Here is a 21866-nt window from a genome sequence, read left to right as displayed (position 1 = left end):
CTTCTAATACCCATAATATAATTTCAAAGACTGCGCCTAAGGGGATGGCAGTATCATTTCAAAGAGGAGAAAATGTAAGCGTGCCCCTGACAGATGAGCTTCAATCAATTCATCTTCAATCTTTTTTAAGTCTCAATCTATGCTGCAAGTATGCGACATGAGTTGGACAATCTACATTGTTATGAATGTGAATGTGATATTGTGTACCTAAAGTAGATACTGAGTAGTTTGTCAATTTAGAAATTATTCCGTTTTGTACAATTAGCAAAGTTGCAATGTGTAAAATGACAATGCAGCTGAATTCAGACTCAGATGGCACAATCTCAGCTTTGTAAGGGCCAGGACACACCTAGCCGACACCAAACAACTAGCACCAACAAAAACCAACTGTGTCGTTGTGGATCAAGTCTGGACCAAAAAATTTTGAGTAAACACACAAAATGGACAAAAGCCGACTGAAATGTGAGCCGCATTCTGCGCCTGCATGTTTTGCGTCTGTTTGCCTGTTCCTCAAAGAAAACCAAACTTCCAATGCACACAAACAAAGCATAAACAAAGCAGAATTTTAGTTTCCCTTACCATTATATAAGGGGGGGTGGCCTGCCCTCCCAAAGGCTGTGCCTGCCCCCTTGAAGTCACGTTAAATGTATTTTATATATATATAGCACCAGATCACAACTTTAATAAACAAGCTAAATAGCCATATGCAATACCTTATTTACACAACAGCATGTCATTTCTCTTCTGCGCTCGCGTCACAGCAGCTAAAATATATACAGATGCAGACACCCCAAGTCTCCCCGCAAATGCAGCGAGACTCCTGGATGCCCGCAAACAAATGACAATCTCGTGGAAATCGCACGTCTCCTGCCCGGTCCTCAAATACGTCCCGCATCCTTCCCCGCTCTTCAGATACGTCGCACACATCTCATGCTGTGATGCGAGCGGAGCTATCTCTATCTAGTGTCTAGTTATGACCTCTGTACGGTTGTACAGTTCAAATAGTTGTTCAGTTATTTACTGCTGTCAATAAGGGTTTGAGTGGCCACATACGTGGACAGTACATTTTAGCTCTTAAGTGGCTATTTATAAATACTTTGAATGTTTTATATTTTGTCATAGACATACAGTGTCATCCTACAACTGTTTTGCAGCATATGAAATGTCCCAAACCTATGTCCCAAAACTATTTTTAACTGTCCAAAATGGCAAAAATTTTGTTTTTACTCTCTGATAGTCAAAGCAAGTAAAAAGAAAATGATATGTTATATACGCATTAAAAATATTTAGGAAAAAGTGTCCACATATATGGACAATTTTTCTCTAAAAGTACATCTTATCAAAAGATGATACTTATACTAATATTCTAATTAGGTTCCAATAAGCCTTAATAGCAAAGAGAATAAAAAAATAAATAAAAACACTTTGGCCCTTAAAAGGTTAAAGACCATGACTCTTTGTGTCAGTTTCAGTCTGAACAGCCACTCTGCGTCACGCCAAGTCGCAGCCCCAAAGATTTTATTAAAATTGTATTAAAGTTGATAAATATATTAATATTTATATATTATTTGTAATACAATTTTCTCCTTTAATACAAGCAGATATTTGAACTGTATCTTTAACTTGACTTACTCAAAGACAACACTCTTTTTGAATGTTTTAGACAAAACTTCAATACAAGCACAAAAGACAAAATGAGCATTTATAGCAAATAAATGAATGCAGATATTATCCTGCTTGCTTTTTAAGCACTGTCGAGCAAGTTCTTACTCCTATGATTGGTCATTCCACAATCTACAATAGACGCAGTGAAGAAAACTCGCACTACAGGCACGCTCATGTCTGCATCCACAAGTATCGCTTTAACAGCCAAGAGGAGAGGAAAAGTTACCTCACGAACACGCAAGCGGGTCAAATATTCAAAGTGAGGGACAGAGAGGCAGAGACAGAGTTTTACGGCATTTACAGCATAATTCCTAGAAGTGAAATAGTGGCTGGTGTGCTGTGCCTTCTTTAGTGTCATTAAAAGACTGTACAGCAAACTCACAAGCAGTGAATTGTGCACAATTGCCTGCTTTTTAAGTAGTAAGAGCGTTTTATTTACCCGTCCTCGCCTCCTTCACCATACAATTCTACTGCGTCATAGCGCATAGGGCATAAATGACGTCAGTACCCAATAACCGGTTATAATCTATTACTGAACCTATACCGGTCTATTTGGACCCAAGAAAAGGAGGAAAAACTAGTGGAAGTTTGGCAAGACCTCCCGTGTCTGTTTGATGTGTCATCTGACGAATACCACAACCAAGTCGAAACAGAAAAAAGTTGGAGAGAAATTGTTAAATCCCTTCGAAAACCAGGTGAGCAAAATAAGTACATTTTCTGCCCCACTAATGCTTCTTTCACATCATGGAGATCATAACAAAAGATATACTACATGACCTTGCATTGTATCCATGTCACTTCTCGAGTGTTGTTGGTTGTGAGACGTAGTTTGTGGACCAAGACAAAGTTGTCGGCGATTCTTCCTATTGAAAAGTCATGAAGTGTGAAATGCCCTGTCACAGATTCATCTTGCAGTGTGAACAAAGCCATAAAAAAATGCTACCCCAGATAGTCATACAGTTTGAAAACATCTGTGACACGACTACTTTGAAAATCGTGCAGTCTGATCTTGACATAAGAGTACAGTTTGGTGCTCATTGTGTGACAAGCACACACATCTGATAAAGTCAGACTAAAGCTTTTAATAAACCAAAAAGTAGGTAACACATGAAAAGTTCACAATTCAAGTTTCAATAATAATGCTTTACGTTTAAAGTGTGTTAGTCGATGCAAAGGGCAAAACTTATTTTAGCCTGCATTCCAACTGCAAGCCCCAAAATAAAAATTTGACACCCAATTTTTATGCCAATAAGTTTAAATTTACATAAGGCTTTCAATCAAAGTGCCTTTTGCACTACCAATATTATAACAAACACTGGTATGGGGCAGCTGGGGGGGGTGGTGTTCAAAATCAATTACTTCATAACGAATTAATTAATTGTAGCCTACCGTTTTCACTACCTGATCCACATGGCCTTTGCTTTACCCATAACCAAACCATAAATAAATAAAGTTACAAACAAATGACCACCTGTCAATCACTTTTTTTGCGGGACTCTGGCATGAATAGCATGATCTGCGTTGTTTTAATGGCTTTTCCCACAGCTGGTGGAGGAGATGAGAGTTCGGTTGGAGTTCACTGTAGTGCTAACATTTTTATTGTTTTCACTGGAAAATCCTCACCGCGTGCGCGGATGTAGGAAACATTTATGCAGAATGCATCTTTGCACCTAAAAACGCCAAACAAAGCAGTCAGGAATAGATAAATAGTTGTTATGTGAACTTGCTGAAGTAAAATATAAGCCCGAAATGCTTGCCCCGCCTTTGTGCTCTTCTTATTGGCTCACTGCTCTAGAACTTAACGCGAATGATTGGTTAATACCAGCTTTCAATCATACCTTCTGCCTTCAGATGACAGAGCTACAACTGCGGAAATGTGAAGCACTGAAGATGCGAAAATGAAAATAACACTGACAGATTTTGTTTTAGAAAACACCTAAATTTACTAATAATGGCTTGTCTTTATTAGTGACCATGTGCTGAATGTTAATCCACCATTTACACTTTTCTAAGAGTCGATAAAAGACTTCCAGTGTTTTTTGCCTGCTATGAAACTGACTAAAGCGATTCACTGTAAAGTCTGTGGGACGGGGTTTGCAGGTAACACTATTTGCCACTGAATCTACACATTTTAAGCGTAAGAGGTGCTGTATAATCCTTCATTTAATCCTCACGATGCTGTCAGCTGTGCAAGCGGCATATAAATGTCAAGTTTAACACATCAGCTCATGAAAAGACCGTTATTGCTATTAAGATGGCATGCAAATAATAAGTTATATATCAATAATAATGTGGGGCGGGGCGATGGATCATGATGCCAGCTCAGCATCGTGAAGTTTGTCGGCCATCGGCTAACCCTACATGTGAGTTTATGTAAGCAAAAGGGATGAATACAAGGCAGGATTGAAACAGAGAAGGCCGAGACAGCAAGTTGCTTGCAGATGTGAGGATTATTGGCAAACAATGGGAGGTCTGTGCCTATATAGGGTTGAAAGAGCATTAACAGTGTGTACACAACAGTGACATGGACAGATGGGTCCTATTCTCTATGCTTGTATGAACTCTGCACTGTATAGCCAAACGTATATTCACACACACAGCATGTATGAAAGTGGTACATGATTGATCTAACTTTGCTGTTTCAGTATTTTTCAATTTTGTTTTTGATGTCTTCTACAATTTTATATCCACATAATAACAAAAAAAAGCTTTAACTTCTCATTTACTTATTGCACCGATATCCTTATTCTCATTATCATTATTCATCTGATCACATGAAAGCACATGGAAGTGTGTTCTGAGTGGTCTAATCTGCAACCTATTATGGAGGGAAAAAAAGGGCTACGCTGGTTTAATAACAAATTCTTAACTTTAAATGGCCTACACAGAAGCACAAAAAACACATATCACTTGCTCTGCTTGGAGACTGCGATCATGCACACAAATAAAACCCATTCAGAAGAATAAACATTAACCCACCAACATATTTATTAATAAAATATAATACAAAAAGATACAACAATGTGATCATGTCTGTAGAAATTAAGGTTGTAGCTTTCCTTTTAGATGCTGCCAAATTTACAAACTCTCCATAATTTATTAAACATAAATTAAACATTTGAACCAATTTATCCAACTCATTGCAGAATGATAATTCTCAAGACCTGTTGTCTGGTTGTTTCTAGTCTCCTCAGTGTTCATTCAAACCCGATTTTCCATTATGCACTCATGGATTTTCCCTTAGTATCATTTGTGATTTTATGTTAGAATTTTACATGAAGATATAACAACATAAAGATCCTAAACATGGAAAAAAAGAATTAAACAAAATTAAAAAAAAAAAAAAAAAAAAACAATCAGCGCGCGCCATTATGTATGCGGTGCAACTTCATTAAAATCCATGCAAGCTTCGAAGACTGTTTGTACCTGAAACAGTGTTCAGATGGCAGAAAGACGAAGAAAGACAACACATTGTTGCCAAAAGAAGTGGGAAAAGAATAAGAATTGTTTGGCGATATGGGTCGCAGTGAAGGTTTTGTTTTTCATTTTCCCTCTATGAGATCGCAGCTGGACTCACGTGTGGATCAGTGCACGCGACATGCGGCAGAATGTTTGTACAGAACATTTTACTTGAGAGCATCTGGAAATTGTGAAATCCGGATTTGCCTCTTGTCTCCTTTTAAAAAAGATGCGGCTCTAGTTGGTGTTGATTGTCCTGTCTCTACAGAATTGGTAAGTGTGTGCGATCAGTGCCCTTTCTTTGTTCATTCAGATGGCAAAGTTATAGTTCTTATCGCCAGCAATAAGTTACTCTTTCAGTGTTTAGAGACAGACCTTAGTCAAAATGATTTCTAAGTTACTTAGTTTACGTGAATATCACTACAATATTATGGACTAAAAGATCTGCTGTAAATGCTCACTGAGTGTAAACGTGAATACTACAAGCAAACTATTACTGACCGTCATGTTTCATTTTCGCCGCGTTTTGTGACAGGATAGTCTACACACACATGGCTTTTTGACCTACCGAGTGCATCGGAGTTACAGAGAAATGCAGAGGTTTTTTTCTCTTATCCAATGTGCGATATCAAACATTCCACCGTCATTAAACACAGTCACTGTCTTTCTCCCCTGCGTGTATGTTTGTTTTGCCTAAGTGAAAATCAGCGCATGCCCAAATGGAAACTCCCATGTTTATTCAAATCCTTCCCCTTTTCCCTCTCCCAACACTCCCACCTAAACAGAGCTAGACACACCCACTTTCCTGACTTTTTCCAAACTAGAGGTGTGAAAACACTCTGCTGAAACAGGGGGGTTTCATGGCCCTTAAACATATAATACACATAGTTAGACCTGTATATAATCTTTACCGGTGCTGTCAAATGAATTATCACGTTCAAAAAACACTTGTACACATGGATGTCTTGAAAATTGTTTGTTTATTACATGCCACCTTTTCTTTCGTTTTCCAGCCAGTTTCTTTATTAGCAAAACTTTTGGAAGTCTATAAATGCTGTTTGGCATTTCTTATTTTATGCCAATTTAAACAACATAAAACAGAAACATTTTGACATTCTGATAGTGATTCCTATGTAGAAGACAAAGTTCCTTGCGCACCATCAACAACGTCATGTGAAAACAATTTTAGACCAAGTCTGCATCTGTTGATAGTGCATAAAAAATGCATTTGAGTTAACAGGGCAGAAAAACTGCCTATTTTCAACATGTCCAAAACACTAAGCAAATTCTTTCTAGCCTCAGCTGCCACTACAGTGTTTAAGGATCAAAGTGATGCTAGCAGGCAGCCTACAATGACCCTAGGCTGACTAACATTCACAAACAGCTACAAACCATCTAATATGTAACTTCCAAAAAAGCATGATTCGGGCACCTTAAAGTTGGTCAATCAGTCAGTCAAACTTTCCACAATCAGAGATGGAACAATTAGTATTTAGGAGTCAGTTAAAAGGTCAAGGAACAACTTATCTTCTTATCAACCTTTAGTCATTTCCTCGCTGTCCTCTACACTAGTGCAGAATGGAAGCTTAGACTCTTAATGAGCTTTAAGGGCCATTTAGTGCTCGGTTAAGACGAACCACAGGCCCTAAGACCTGGATTCGGGCCCTGGTGTGAAGGTGTGTGGTGCTCCTCATTTCAAATCTCCTGATCTGAATCCTGAAGGTATTTAATCCTTCTAGTTCCAATGTCTTATCTTTTAGAGGACAGACTGGCCCCCAGTAGCGCTGACACAGACCCAGACCACATAACACATACAAGATCACTGATGCATATGGAGATCACAAAATAATCCACAAAAGAACGAAAGAAGAATCCATAAAACATGAAAATAGCACATGGTCAAGCATGTCTACTTAGCTGTCCTCCAATTCCTAAATCCAAATCTGATCCTTGATCCTAAAACACAAAGCACTAACATGGAAATACTGCTTTTATTTTACAACATTCCGATTGTAGGAGGCATGTCTAGAAAAATCACAAAGTTGTGGGTCAACGCATTATAACGTATGCTTAAAAATAAGATTTAAAAAGAAAAACCCTGCAAAACCAAAACTATTTCAGCTTGTCAATTTAAGACCAAAATTTGCATGTAATGTTCAATAGGGCTCTGTAAATAAGTGTTGATTGCACAATTATTTGTATAGCAAAGTTATGGCATGACTATTACCGAAGTACTAGAACCACATCTGTTTTACTTCTGGTATTGTGTAAAAAGCTTAAACAAAAAAAAAAAACAATTAAGTAGATAGACAGGTATTTTCAATAGAGCAATATTCACAGCAAAATAAAAACTAAAAATGCTGTTTTGTTTATTCATGTTTCATTCCAATGAAAGACTCTACTCTTCTATGTTCACACTCTATACCTAATAGGGCTGCACAAGATAATGTTTTCTTTAGCATCGATATCCCAATGTGCAAGTCCACAGTCACATCCCAGGGATCTGCAATGCAGTTGGGATTATAGTTAACCAGACATTACTGTTACAATACAGTGGAGTAATTACAAATTTTAACCTTTGAGTAAAAGTTTGTTAATTGCATCTGTTTTTAAGGCCTGACTGTAAGAATCTGAAGTAAACTTGAGTCATTTGGGGACAAAAAAACTAACGTTTGTAGTTTAAAAACTAATTGAACATAATATAATTATTTACTTAATTAAAACCATACAGTGTTAATATTATTATATACAGGGATTATTTAATTTTCTGCTGCTGAATATTGTTTGAGTCATATTGTTTGAATATTTATGAATCATAAATTATTGTTTATTTGCATCTTTTGTCTGTTGTATTTAACCATGCTTGTCATTTTTTTATTATATTTTATGCAGATACGCTCCCCTACAAAATAATCCGAATCGATCTAAAATGATTTATTAAATTATAGAAGTAGAATAGAATTATTTATAAAAACCAGTAGACCACATAATATTATTATCGATGTTGTGCCATATGTTTGTTTTTGCCATACCTACATTTTACATATACAGAATCGTGAGAAAAATCGGGATCTTTATTTTAAGCAAAAAATAAATAAACATTGCGATTCTCATTTTAGCCAGAATTGTGGAGCTCTAGAGTATGTATGTGAATGCAAGAGCGTATGGGTGTTTCCCAGTGTTGGGTTGTGGCTGGAAAGGCATCCGCTGCATAAAAAAAATTGACGATTCATTCCTCTGTGGCAACTCCAGATTAATAAAGGGACTAAGCCTAAAAGAAAATAAAAGAATATCTCAGTGAATAAAAATATTGCAATGTCAGTTTTTCCAATATCGTGCAGCCCTAACACCTAAAGTGAAATGAAGGTGAAATTTCTTCAGCCACAATGACATCACTTCGTGCAAAACTTTGATGTCTGTGCCACTGAAAAGCAGCAGCGCTTCAGGGTTTATCCTTTATAGTTATCCATTACAAAGACCTTTTAACTGAGTCAGTGAGGTCAGGCAAAGGGTCATAAATCTCACTGGGCATGCCCAGTTGTTATAGGTCACACATCTGTTAGGCAGTGTAAATCAACCCAAACTGGTTAGCAGGTTGGCCACTTTAGCTCTAAGAACTGAACAGCTGAACAACCGAACAAGTGGCCAAGATATATTAAAAGAATATCAAATGACCCTCAGGATTACCGCGTTATAAATAGCTGCTGAAATATGTGACTAGTCAATCTGATCAATAAAATTACGACAGAGCATAATGAACTCTTTCAGGCTAACGGGAATCAGAATCAAACTGAATTGAATTCTGTGAGGTTGGATTACATATAAGAGGCCTGTCAAGGGTAAGAGCAAGCATAAACTACAGTTTAAAACTTTGAGCTCATTAAGACTTTTTTTTGTAATTATGGCCTAATAAGCAAAGATGCTAAATACCTAGTGTGCTTTGCCATGTGTCACTGTTTTCAATGACAAATGTTCAGAACCTTTACTCATTGAGGCCTCAGAAACATGTAACATTAGAACTACAAGAATCCTTTTACTACTAGAATTACCAAAGCTGTCATTCTGACCGTTCTCATATAAAACGTCATAATGTCATGTCACGTTTACATTCAAAGCTTCTATTGAGATATTAAAATGAAGCTTTGAAATCCTGTCATCATATTTAATAAAGTCATTACCCTAAAAATATGTTCTTTTTGGTAATAAATATAATTAGACCACTCATGAATGTCCACGCCTCACTTTTATTTTCACTTTCATAAGCAGAGGAGAAGGCTTTTTTTCCAGCACCGAATATGCTGTTTTGAAATACATATCTGGAGAAAAGTTGTGTTGTTTATAACAGAATGATATGTTTTGTTAAAAGGACATTGCTAGGCAACAGAGGCTTGCATATTTAAAGTTACGGGAAAAAGTAGCAGACACTGAAATGCATGCAGGTCATTTTGACCGCTATGGTAATTCTACGTAGAAAGAATCAGAATTCTTTTGTTAGGTAATTTTAATAAAAAACAATGATAGAAGAAAATACACACATATTTAGTACTCTATTATATTCAGTAGAACTTAGGGAATTAAGCATTTTTAATTGCATTAATTAATTGCATTTTATTTCAAAAAATCTATTTAATTGCAATAAATAAAAAAAATGACTCTCTCTGTAGTTCTAGTTTTAAAAACGTAAATGTTTTATAATACTCTGGCTTGTGTAGGTAGGTCTACTGTAGGTAGGAGCTATACAGTGCTCTAAAATGCATGCTGTAGTGGGGAAAGGAGGGGGTTTGATTTCCTCATACACTAATGTCAAAGTTCCCTAAATCAGTTTAATCTAAATCAGAAAAGAATTCAACAATGTTTTGAGTAAATCTGTAAAATTACACATTTAAAACAAGGCTCATCCCAAAAAGATTTTGTCTCTTTGAAAAGCAAAATTGGAATGATTATAGCAGTTCGAACTTAATCCGACCATACAAAGTTTGTTTCAGAGGTTTAAAACAGCAGCCAAATCAACCGTTCCAGAAAAGTTAGTTCCAACTGGTAAACTAATGGTCTAAGCAATTAGGTAATACATAATAGGTATTAGAGTTATCTTTTTATGACAAAATCTTCACTGATTAATTTCTCCCCTGGGTTCATCAATGTTAAGACATGCAATCATAACCTGACTGATTGCTTACTGTTACTGACTGTAAAGTGTGAAAGTGGCAGATAAATGTACATGACGTGACTTGACTAGAGTGTTGAACCGGTCATATTCATCCATTGTGCTTTTATTTTGTTACAGAAAGGAAAGAGCACAGCACATATTTACTTAGTGAGATATCAACTTTAAATTACCCCTCAACAGAGCTTTTGTAAGCACAGCAGACATCTTTCAAAAACATAAAAAACCCAACCCAATAATAACCTAATACAGTAGCATACTCTAAATGAAAAAGCTCAAATCTTTGTATGAAGCTACTAAAGTCATTGAGTACTTCCCCTCTTTATAAGTGACATCATATAATGACACTTCCACCTTGCCATTACGAAAAGAAAATTGCAGACCAATCATTTGATTCTAATCAAACACAATGATATGAACTATTTAAATATGACATGTCTCATTATACCCTCTGTGCCATTAAGAGCTTCACGTGTGTTCTATTAGAATCATCACCCAACTGCTTGAATGAGTGCATGACTGGAGACAGTGAGCTGACATGTCCAAGTCTCACTCATAACAAACATTTGGTGATGGCGTTTTAGTGATGGCCAGGCATGTTTAAACAGAGTGCTATAATGCCACCTGATGTGAAACATATGGCCTCAGTTCTGGTCAAATCAAATAGATTTATAGAAACAAAATCAGCAGCTCTGCAGGGATCTATGTGTATTGTCTGAATGTGTGTATGCTTTAAGGTCTGCAGTGATACGTGCCCCAGGTCTTGATCACAACATTGGGATGTAGTATTGCATCAACTGAAGCATGAGCATCATCCCCTTCCTAATCCTGCCCTGTCCAAGCTTGTATTTTTCTAAACAATATCTGAAACTTTGTATTAATCAGCCAAACCCCTCTTGCAACAAGCTTGCTACAAGGATATGATGCGCAAAAACGCCCCACCATAACTTAATATTCCATTTCAGTTGGAAGGACATCAACATACTGAAATAAAAGTCTCAGCAACTTCCATTACAAGCTGATTTTAAGGTCCCATTACCCAATGTGTTAAAAGTCCCATCAAGTGCGTTAACATGCATTTATATGTTTTTAATGCAATCTCAACTGAAACAGGAAGTCACAAAGTTGTCCATCCCCTTTCAAAAACAGGCCTTTTTCATTTCTGCACTTTAAAACAGACTTTTCTGCCTAATTCGAAACCAATATGCTAAGCTAAAGAGGGCCGTACCGGCGACATTAACAAGAAAGACATCATTCACCCCGAAGAAAATCATATTTACAGTGTCAGAGGCTTTTGATTTTTTTGAGAAGTGCGCCACAGCACCACACAAGGCGAGAGCTATGCAACAGTGTGAAGGCTGCCCAGGAGCTTACGCGTGCGCTTGACGCAGAAGTATAAATCAGGGCTGTCACGATACTGGAATTTAGGACCAATCAGTACTGAAATTTTAAAAACATCCATTTCCTGCTAACAATTGAGCAATGTTAAGTGCGTTCTTAAACAGTACTGATTTGCCATTGTGTTCACGTGCTCAACAGAAATGTCTGTGATTGGCCGCGAACGTCATCAGTTCACCGGACTTACCGATGTTTACGGAGCGTAAACACAGATACAGGGACACTGGAGGGTTTTAATGTCATGTTGATCAGCTGGTTTGTCTATAAGCTGACCTTTGTGTGATCCGCTGATGAATCATTGCTTTTATTCAACCAATTTCCAGTATCGTGACTGACAACCGTATATCAGTTATCATTTTCGTATATTTACAAGTGTTTAGGTAACCCTCTCTAGGTAATGCTCTGTCTGAATGCTCTTTGACGTGAATAAAGGACTGATTTCGCCATCAGCAAGTCTTGAAGGGATGGAATGTTTCAAATACTAGAGAACATTTAATTATTAGTCAGAAAATGTTATGAGAATATAAAGTATAAAGCGACAAAAAATATTTATTAATTTTACTGAAAGTAATAAACCTAAAGGTTTGAATATTTAGATCTTCTAAACTTTATCATTGTTTTTGAAAACACTTGAATATCAATTGATATCAATAAGACTAACATATTGAAATAAACACCTAAAAACTTTCATTTTGATTTCACTGGGACTCTGATGTAAATTCAATGTAAAACAATAAAGAAATGGACAAGCGACATCTAGCTCAAAAAACTGAATAGTACTTCAACTTGAATGGGATCACATCAATTCGCTCATAGTGCCTTGAAAAAGCAGGGTGGCCCAGGACTGACATTACATAACCAACAATACATGTCTGATCTTGTACACCGCTGTTGTATCGTGTGTCCACAACATGCACAAACAAAAAAGGTCTTGAATTTTAAACTGAACCTTTGTTTCCACTGAATCATACTTTTAGTGTCCAAGTGTTTTGTCCTAATTCATTCATTCCTAGAAGAAATATCAGCCTGCCATTCAATCATTTGTTATACTTAAATGCTGATCATGTCAAACTAAACATTCTTTAAATTCACAAAATCTCTCCAAAAGGTATCTTCCCTCCTCATCCTCAAGAAGCACATTCAGGTTTTTGGTTAAAACGCTGTGTTAGTAAATAACAGAGCTTGGCTGAGCTGTCTGTTGAGCATTAAGCGTAGGACTGTAGTTGCTCTGGCACACTCACAGCACTGCAGAATGGCCTAATCACCATGGCATTCTGCTGCTACTGCCAATCAGAGCCAAGCAAGGAGGGGGACAAACTTCCTTCCGAGTCCATTCATACCACAAAAGCCACCTGCTGTGCCTGTCAAAGGCTAGAGCGAGGGGTGAGGGAGGACCGAAAAAGATGGACATGAAAGATCTATACAGCCATAAGCACCATAGACAATCCTCTTCTACCTATGGCCATCATAATCATGAATATGCATGCACATCTAAGACTGTGACACAGGGATTTAATCTCTTTTAACCCCTTGTCAATACTTGGCCTTTTCATAATATTTTCCACTGCATGCTAGGAAGTACTACAAAAAAATGTCTTCAGAAAGGCATCACTGTATGCAATGAGTAGGCCCAATACGGAATCTGTGCTCGGAATTCTGCAGATTTTTAGTCCATTATTAAGTCTATGTATTTCCTTGTGTAATTGAGTGTAAATTTATATGTATTCAGTGTTTTAATACATTTCACTAATGTTATTGTGATAAAATACCAGTAATATTAAAATGTTTAAATTATTTATTTACAATAAAGTCATATTTTCTGTCTTTGAGTAAATATATTACATAAGAGACTAGCTTTGTTTACAAGTAGATCTAATTTGATTTACACTGTAAACATTAAATAAAAGTAAAAAATGTATTCCTTTTATTTCATATATTAAGTTTTTAGTTATGAAACACCTATTCTTCAATTATTCTGCAAAAATCCAGTTTTCAAAAAAAGTATTCTCAGCAGAAATACCAAAAATGTTAGGCCCTAGCAATGCAGCTAAAATCCCTTAACTGATATGATTTACTTGGTCTACCAGTGAGTTTTGGTTCCTCAATGTGTGTGGTTCGTGAATTGAGTAAAAAATAAATAAATTTGAGACATCTTTGTGGTATTGCTTAAATCTGGGATGTTCAAAATGGTTTCTGTGGAAATCATTTTAATTTAGGTCAGATATTAACACATGCACATTCTTGCCGATCTTGAGCAACGATTCTGAAGCTCTGAACAATGCTGTATTTTGGAAAGATCTGTCACAGAAGACTAGAGTAAGGACTGGTAAAATCTGCGCTGTCATCACAACTTTAAAGAATAAAATCTAATAAAATGTGAAATTGTATTAATGTAGAAACTACACTAGTAATTCACAATTTTAAAACAGTACCATTTTACTGTACCTCGTATCAAATAAATGCACACTTTGTGAGCATAGGGGATTTTTGAAACATTCATGTCAAAACTGAAATAAAATAAAAAGCACTGAGGGGGAGCAGTGTGTAGCAAGATCGCCTCACAGCAAGAAGGTCGCTGGTGCATCTCAGTGGCATTTCAGCATCGAGTTTGCATGCTCTACCCATGTTCGCGTGGGTTTCCTCAGTCCAAATATACGCGCTATAGGTGAATTTAATAAGCTAAATTAGCCGTAGTGTATGTGTGTGAATGCAAGAGTGCATGGGTGTTTCCCAGTGTTGGGTTGCAGCTGGAAGGGCATCAGCTGATTAATAAAAGGACTAAGCCAAAAAGAAAATGAATGAATGAATGAAAAAGCACTGAACAATACAGTGTAATCTTTTTCCACATTTGTTATATTTTGTTACATTATCAAAACTACAATTGTTAGTTCATAGTGCATTAAGCAGTTAATAAAAACACCTGTTTTTTTAAATGATGTATTACTAAATGTAAAATGTTGAGTAGAGTGTAAATGTACACTGATAAATTGCCACTCACTCTCAACTTTAAATGTTCATGTTTCCTATTGATAAATATCTATTAATATGATCTTCACATGTTTGTGGTCCTTGGCATTGTGACAGAGGGCACAGCTTGAATAACTAGTGGAGGTAACGTGTACAGAAGACAGGATCAAACGGAAGCAGATCAGAGCTGGAGATGGCATCATTTCCCTTCACCAGTCAAGTCAGCAACAGCCAGTGGGGCAGAGGTTGTACTCACAGAAGGATTATTGGAGGAGGATTATTTTCGCGCTTGCGCATGCATCAACTCGGCTTTGTTATGACATACTTTCATCAATTATTCAATGTAAACAACCGAAAATGCAGTGGAACCCCCGGATGTTACGAGTGCAATCTGGAGAGGACAGTAAACAGTGCAAGTCCTGGAGAAGAAGAGCTATTGTTAAGATTGCACAACTTATCACGAGTCCTACTCGAAAGTCCTTAAAAGCGGAATTGTACCAACTGAGTCGCAAAATGTTACAGTGAAAATTTAACGTTACGATATATCAGTCGTTCTCACAAACACCGCTCATATATATGAATCGCCCTGGTTTCCCTCTGGCGTCTTGTGTAACACTACAGGCCTGCAATGGGGATATTTGTCCACAAAATCCTCATAAATATACACAGAAGTGTGAGTAACGATGACTTGTGAAGTGATAGAGTTCACGACCGTCCAAATAATCTCAAACGGGACAGTGATTCCTCGGAAATGTACAACTCAGGTGGGAACTTTGAGGAGCCACGTTTCATTCTCGATCAGTGTCGAAGCAAGCTGTATAGTCCGACGGCTACTAAACTTCTTTCGTAAATTCAACTAGTTTTGTAAGTAAGAAAGCCCCTGCCGCAGAGATTTGTGTAGAGTTTTGGGAGAAAAACAGCGAACGAAGCAGTCAGTGTTGTTTTCGAGCACTACCACATTCGTTTCACACTAAATCAAAGGCGAGAAGAGACTAGGCCACTTGACCAGAGTTTCAGAAAAGGACCCGAATCTGTTTTCTTCTTACCTTTTGCCGAACCGTTTTCCCTTTCTTGCGGTTACATACGCCTTCCGACAGCTTCGTCCTCGGTCAACGTTTCGGTGTTTCACTCACAATGGTATTGTTATGTTCAACTTGAAAATCACAGCCTGTCCCATTCCGTTGCCATCTAACACCTCACGAGACGTGATAAATAAATGCTGTGAGGGGAAATCCGTGATATATTATAAATCCAGTCACGTTACTTGGGCTTGTTCTTCTATTGCAGTAAAAGGAAAAGAGTAACAGTGAGCAATCCAGGCAAACAAAAACCTTTGAACCGGTAGAGATTGTGTGGCTATGCTACATGACAAAAGAGCTCTAGGAATAGTGGATGGACTCCCGCAGATGTTTCCCCCTCCCTCTGCTTGGAATCGGTTTAACTTGCAGCAACGCATCCCACAATATGGCCGCCGCGGGGAGCGGTGAACTGAGAGAAATCACAGTTTATCACTTCACAAGATTAGGGCAGACGTTAAGACGGTGGTATTTTTAAATATAATACCGCCGTAGTTTGTCTTTGTATTATGGCAATATATGCAATAACACTAGCCAGCTCATGGCGAATAGTGTTTAGTGCAGTCTTATGGCGCTCCCTGCCTGTTGCCTGCAAACATCGCAGCTTTCTAGCATTGATTTTTTGTTGCTATTTTTTTTTTCAAAAGCTTTGTCTATGTCCCTTCTAGTTATTAACAATTAAACATTTAATATAAAAAGTAGTATGATCTCTTATTAAGTTAAACATTTTAATAAATACCGTTTTGGCTGGGAAATGTAGGCCATCTGTTATGCTGGCTGAATGACAAAGCAACAATTTAACCCAATTTTAACTTTAGTTTAGCAAATGAAACTTTGAATGTATATGCAATGTACATATATAATGTACAAATATAAAATGTCTACATTTAAGCTATAGATATAACTTATTATCTGGATTAAATAATCTGATTCCAAAAATATAGTATTTTTATTAAAATTTAAAATTCATCTGATACAGCTACTTTTAGGCATTATTCAATTATTTTCCTTTGGCTTATTTTCCATTTCTTAGGTTGCTACAGCGGAATGAACCGTCAACTATTCCGGCTTATGTTTTACACAGCAGATGCCCTTCCAGCCGCAACCTAATACTAGGAAAAAACCATACACACTCACATTCACACACAATATGGCTAATTTTGTTTACCCAATTCACCTGTAGCGCATGAAACCGGAACACCTGGAGGAAACCCATGCAAACACAGTGAGAATGTGCAAACTCCACACAGAAATCCTAACTGGCCCAGTCGGGACTCAAATCAGCAATCTTCCTGCTTTGAGGTGACAGTGCTAACCACTTAACCACCGTATCGCCCTTGAAAGCATTAACTGATTACAAATGATTCACACATCGGCAGTAAATTGCTCATTATTTATTGATTCGCCCCTGCCCCTCCACCCTTCAAAAATGTTTAAAAATATTGTTTAGCTTAAACAGTAACAATATACAATTGCCATGTAAATGTCTTTTGTGAACTATTTTGGATGTTGAGGAGATAAGTAATAAATAAATAAATAAATAAATAAAAATAATAATAATATTATATATATATATATATATATATATATATATATATATATATATATATATATATATATATATATATAAATTTACACACACAACCGGTCAAAAGTGTTGGGTCCTTTTTTTTCTATTTTTTTTTTTTAAAGAAAATTATTCTGTTCATCAAGGCGACATTTATTAAATTAAAAATTTTTTATAAATTGTTAAATATTTATTCGAAATTTAAACAAATGCTTATTGTATGTAATTTCAAATTAAATTATTACTCTAGCCATTATTGCTTTTATTACTATTACCATTAATAATGATGATATTATTAATAATAATAATAATTCAAATTAAAGTGATTTATGAAGGATCATGTGACTCTGAAGACTGTGTTAATAAAGCTGAAAATAAAATCACTGGAATAAATTATTAAATTAAGTTAGAAACTACTTCTGAACAGTTATTATATAGTGCAAATAACATTTTACAATTTTACAAATTGTTCTGTATTTTTGATTAAATAAATGCAGCCCTGGTGAGCAGGAGAAGCTTATTCTAAAACATTTAGAACATCCTACTGACCCCAAACCTTTGATGTGTATTGTATATAAGCAAGAAAGTTATGTCACAAGTAATCTAAACGTTGCCAAAATCAGAACTTTACATAAAAAGTACATCAAATTATTTGTAATCAGTAACAAATTAAAGTTTGTATCCTATTTCCAGCATTGAGCTTAATCCTTGATTACAGAATTGCCAAATACATAGTATGCAAATAAAGCAACTCTCCTAAAATGTATCTGACCATATACAGACATATTTTATTCATTTTCCTTCAGCTTAGTCCCTTTGCTTGTCTGGGGTCACCAACAAATAAAGCATATGTTTTTCACAGCAGATGCCCTCCAAAAAACATATTCAGAAAAAATGTTCAGTCCATTTAAAGTCTTATGCTAAAAGTGGATTTCACTGGTCAATACTGACATCATGTGGAGGTTGGTAGCACTACAGCCTTATTACTCTAGTAAAGGTAAAGGCTCTGTAAAACTGTTGCATTGGACTTTAACAAGTCTGAACCTCTTGTCACCTTGCCAGCTGAAGTGTGTGCGTGTGTGTGTGTTTGTGTGTGTGTGTGTGCGCGCGTGCCATATATGTTACACAGCTTACACATGTGTGCACACAGCTCAGTTTAATAATTAATGTATATAAAATAATCATTTCTGACATTGTGCAACAACATGGGCATATTTAAACTGCTAGGGTTAAGGTAGCTTGAACGCAGTAGGTGTATCTGCTGTATATTTGCGTCATAGAGAGTTCATGTTCACCCATAGAGGAAACCATAAACCACCAGTCGGAAATTTAAATTACCACCATGTGCAGTGACACGAGAGACGAATACGTGACGAAACAACGACTTCCTCCCACTGTAATTAGGGACATCAATACTTGCACTCAACTTGACAAATGTACAGTCATATCACTGCTTACAGCAGGACCCAGAGGAAGTAACTTAATAGCTTTACTGTACATATTCCCTCATCTTGACTCACACAAACTGTCAGTAATAAGCATGTGTTCCTGTATTTCTCATTGACTTCATTTACAGTAGCATTTTCACACCATTTACTGTATGTAAACTTAAAATACTTTATTTTAAAACCTCTTAAGAAATAGGCACATAACTAACAGACTATAGGACAAAAGTGAAACTGGGTTTATTGTGGAATAATATTCAGTTCATCTTTATTTCTATAGTGCTTTTAAAATGTAGATTGTGTCAAAGCAGCTGAACATAGACGTTCTAGTAAATTGAAACCGTGTCAGTCAGGTTTTCAGAGTTGAAGTTCAGTTCAGTGGGGTTTAAATTTCAAATGCAATATTATGCTTAACTTTTGTGCATCAATTAAAAAAAACAAAATTCCATAAAAAACAAAAATGTCTGTCAAAAAACTTAATATATTTTCAAAACAAATCTGCATTTATTATTTTTTATATAATAAAAGCTAAGCACATTTTGGTTTATTAAGCCTTGGGCTGAGTCTTTTTTGACCACAACCTTCTCTGTGCTTCAGCAAATGAAATTAATTTTGGTGACAAATCTTGTTTTGACATATTTTGTGGAAAATTATTTTAATTTTTAATTCAACAATACAATATGGGAAAATGTACTACTCTTTGGTAATGTTGGTGGCTGTTTTTGCCCCATTGACTTCCATTATAATGACATTTCTTGATTACAGAGCCATGACAACATCATGCATTCTTGTTGGGTTTTCCTTGTTGGGAGGGGGTAAAAGTGTTGTTTATACTGTTGATCACTAGTTTCAGTGCAAAAAAATCATACTTTCTGCCTTCTATTAAATATATTCTATTCATTATTGACTATAGTGTGTGTTTGCGCACTTATCTGTTGAGAAAATCTAAAAAGCATTACACATTTTCCCCTTTCCTCAAAAGGGAAAACCACAAACATTCAAGAATGCATGATTAAATGGTGTCATGGCTTTGCTGTCAAAAAATGTTATTATAATGGAAGTCAATGGGGCAAAAACAGCCACCAACATAATGAAAGGGTAAATTTGAACAGTACACAAGGGTTTTGAATAGTTCAATGAAACTACTTTATTCTGTCAAATAAAAATAAACAAAAAATTCTCAGTATATTATATAGTAAAATTTTAATAAATTTTGGTTTGAAAAAGTGTTTATTTGTGTGTGTGTGTGTGTGTGTGTGTGTGTGTATATATATATATATATACACACACATATATATATGTATATATTATTTATTTTTTTACATGGTTACACTTTGGCTGCACGGTGGCGCAGTGAGTAGCACGTTCACCTCACAGCAAGAACGTCACTGGTTCGAGCCTCAGCTGGGTCAGTTGGCATTTCTGTGGAGTTTGCATGTTCTGTTTGCATCAGTTTCCTCCGGCTACTCCAGTTTCCCCCCACAAGTGAATTGGGTAGGCTTTTATTGTCCATAGTGCATTATTGTCGATAGCCCATAAGGCATTGTCCATAGTGTGTATGTGTGTGAATGAGTGTGTATGGATGTTTCCTAGTGATGGGTTGCAGCTGGAAGAATATCTGCTGCATAAAAACATATGCTGGAAATGTTGGTGGTTCATTCTGCTGTAGTGACCCCAGATTAATAAAGGGACTAAGCCGAAAAGAAAATGAATGAACGGTTACATTTCTGAAGCCTTGCCAACAAAACTAAAGCCTGTTAGTACATATATATATATATATATATACATTACTTTTTGTTAATCTATTTATAACGATGAGCAAGGGTTAAATAAATTCAATAATCAGGTAAAAGAAAGAAAAAAAAACAACAGATGTTTAACCCCGTTTCAACCAAACCCAAACGTAATAGCACAATTTAAGCATAACTTACTCATACAGCAACATAGATCTAAAGTTTCAGTGACCACATCTTTGAACATCTTTTTCAAATGTTTCGCTAATCACTAGTTATAAAGATTTTAAAATTAAAGTCTTTTGCACATAACTCGTGCGGTAACTATAGCAACAGCACGTTTCAGAAGACATAATGTAGGTCTGTATCGACAAAGCATAGCCTACTGTCGCATTATATCACTTCATTAGCGTTCACACCAAACGTATTTTATTATAGACAAGTTTACATAAAACCAAGGCTAAAAGACGCAGACAGATGATCCGGACATCTGAAATCAACTTTGGCAATACGCATTTATACGTAGTGTGTGAACTGGAACACTTGGTGGCAGTATTGAAGTAAAAACAGACCTGAGATGATCTTGAACCCAGGCTCAGATTCATTGTTAAAATAAATCACGCACTGTGTACGAAATGAGTGAGTATACATACCAAGCGGTGACTTATAGTTTCGTCATACGACGTCAGAGTTCACTGATCGTAAGCATGAATTAATTCATAGCAAAGCTATGGTCGTGCACGACTCCAAACTTCGTCATATGTGTGCGGACAGGCCAGTGAATACACTTGGGATCTACTCTGCTCATAAAACCTTGACAAATCCACGTATTCTACTTGATTAAAATACTTATATTAAACTTTATGTTATAAGTGGAAGAAATACAGATGTGTCATCCTGAAAATAAATATATATATTCCACAGATGCAGTAATTTCCGTTTACAAAAAAAAAAGCCATGACGCATATGAGACCAAAATAAATAATTGAATCTGTTATTAATTGTTTCTTAAAATAAAAGTATACATTATTGTCAGGGCAGAATTCAGAATATAACACGAGCAAAAAAATATATAAGCTATATGAGGTAGCGTTACATATAAACTAAGCTATTTCAGAACCGCAGTGGTGGACAGCTCTCGAAGACGTGACCCCGTGACAAATGTGGCGTTATTGAACAAGGCACTTTTTGTTTGTCGTGTCCACCCTCTATTGCCCCATCATTGCAGTGCCTGAGTGTCAGTGTGGAGTGACTGATGTGGTTTGGGACCTCGACACAACCCATGGACCGGTGATCCTAATTGGCAGTCACATTGTCATGTCAAGTTGAAAAAAGTTGCAAAATGTCCTTTCTCCCGAAATTACGTTTAGAGGAAAGTTCCATTTGAGGTGT

The 21866-nt window shown here is 36.3% G+C and overlaps 1 protein-coding gene across 9 annotated transcripts in view; it reads right to left on the bottom strand.

Annotated features, from left to right (window-relative positions):
- The window catches only part of yes1 (YES proto-oncogene 1, Src family tyrosine kinase), a 262958-nt gene that overhangs the window by 38869 nt on the left and 202223 nt on the right, over nt 1-21866 (bottom strand). The window contains 1 exon segment of one of the 9 annotated variants that reach the window (NM_001013270.3): nt 15700-16063. The exons of 7 other annotated variants lie outside the window; for them this stretch is intronic. The gene's annotated coding sequence lies outside the window, so the exon portion shown is untranslated. 9 annotated transcript variants of the gene reach the window in all.

This window comes from Danio rerio, chromosome 2 (genome assembly GCF_052040795.2).
Source record: "Danio rerio strain M-AB ecotype USA chromosome 2, GRCz13ab, whole genome shotgun sequence".
Taxonomy (NCBI): Eukaryota; Metazoa; Chordata; class Actinopteri; order Cypriniformes; family Danionidae; genus Danio; species Danio rerio.
This window is presented reverse-complemented; position numbering and strand designations above follow the sequence as displayed.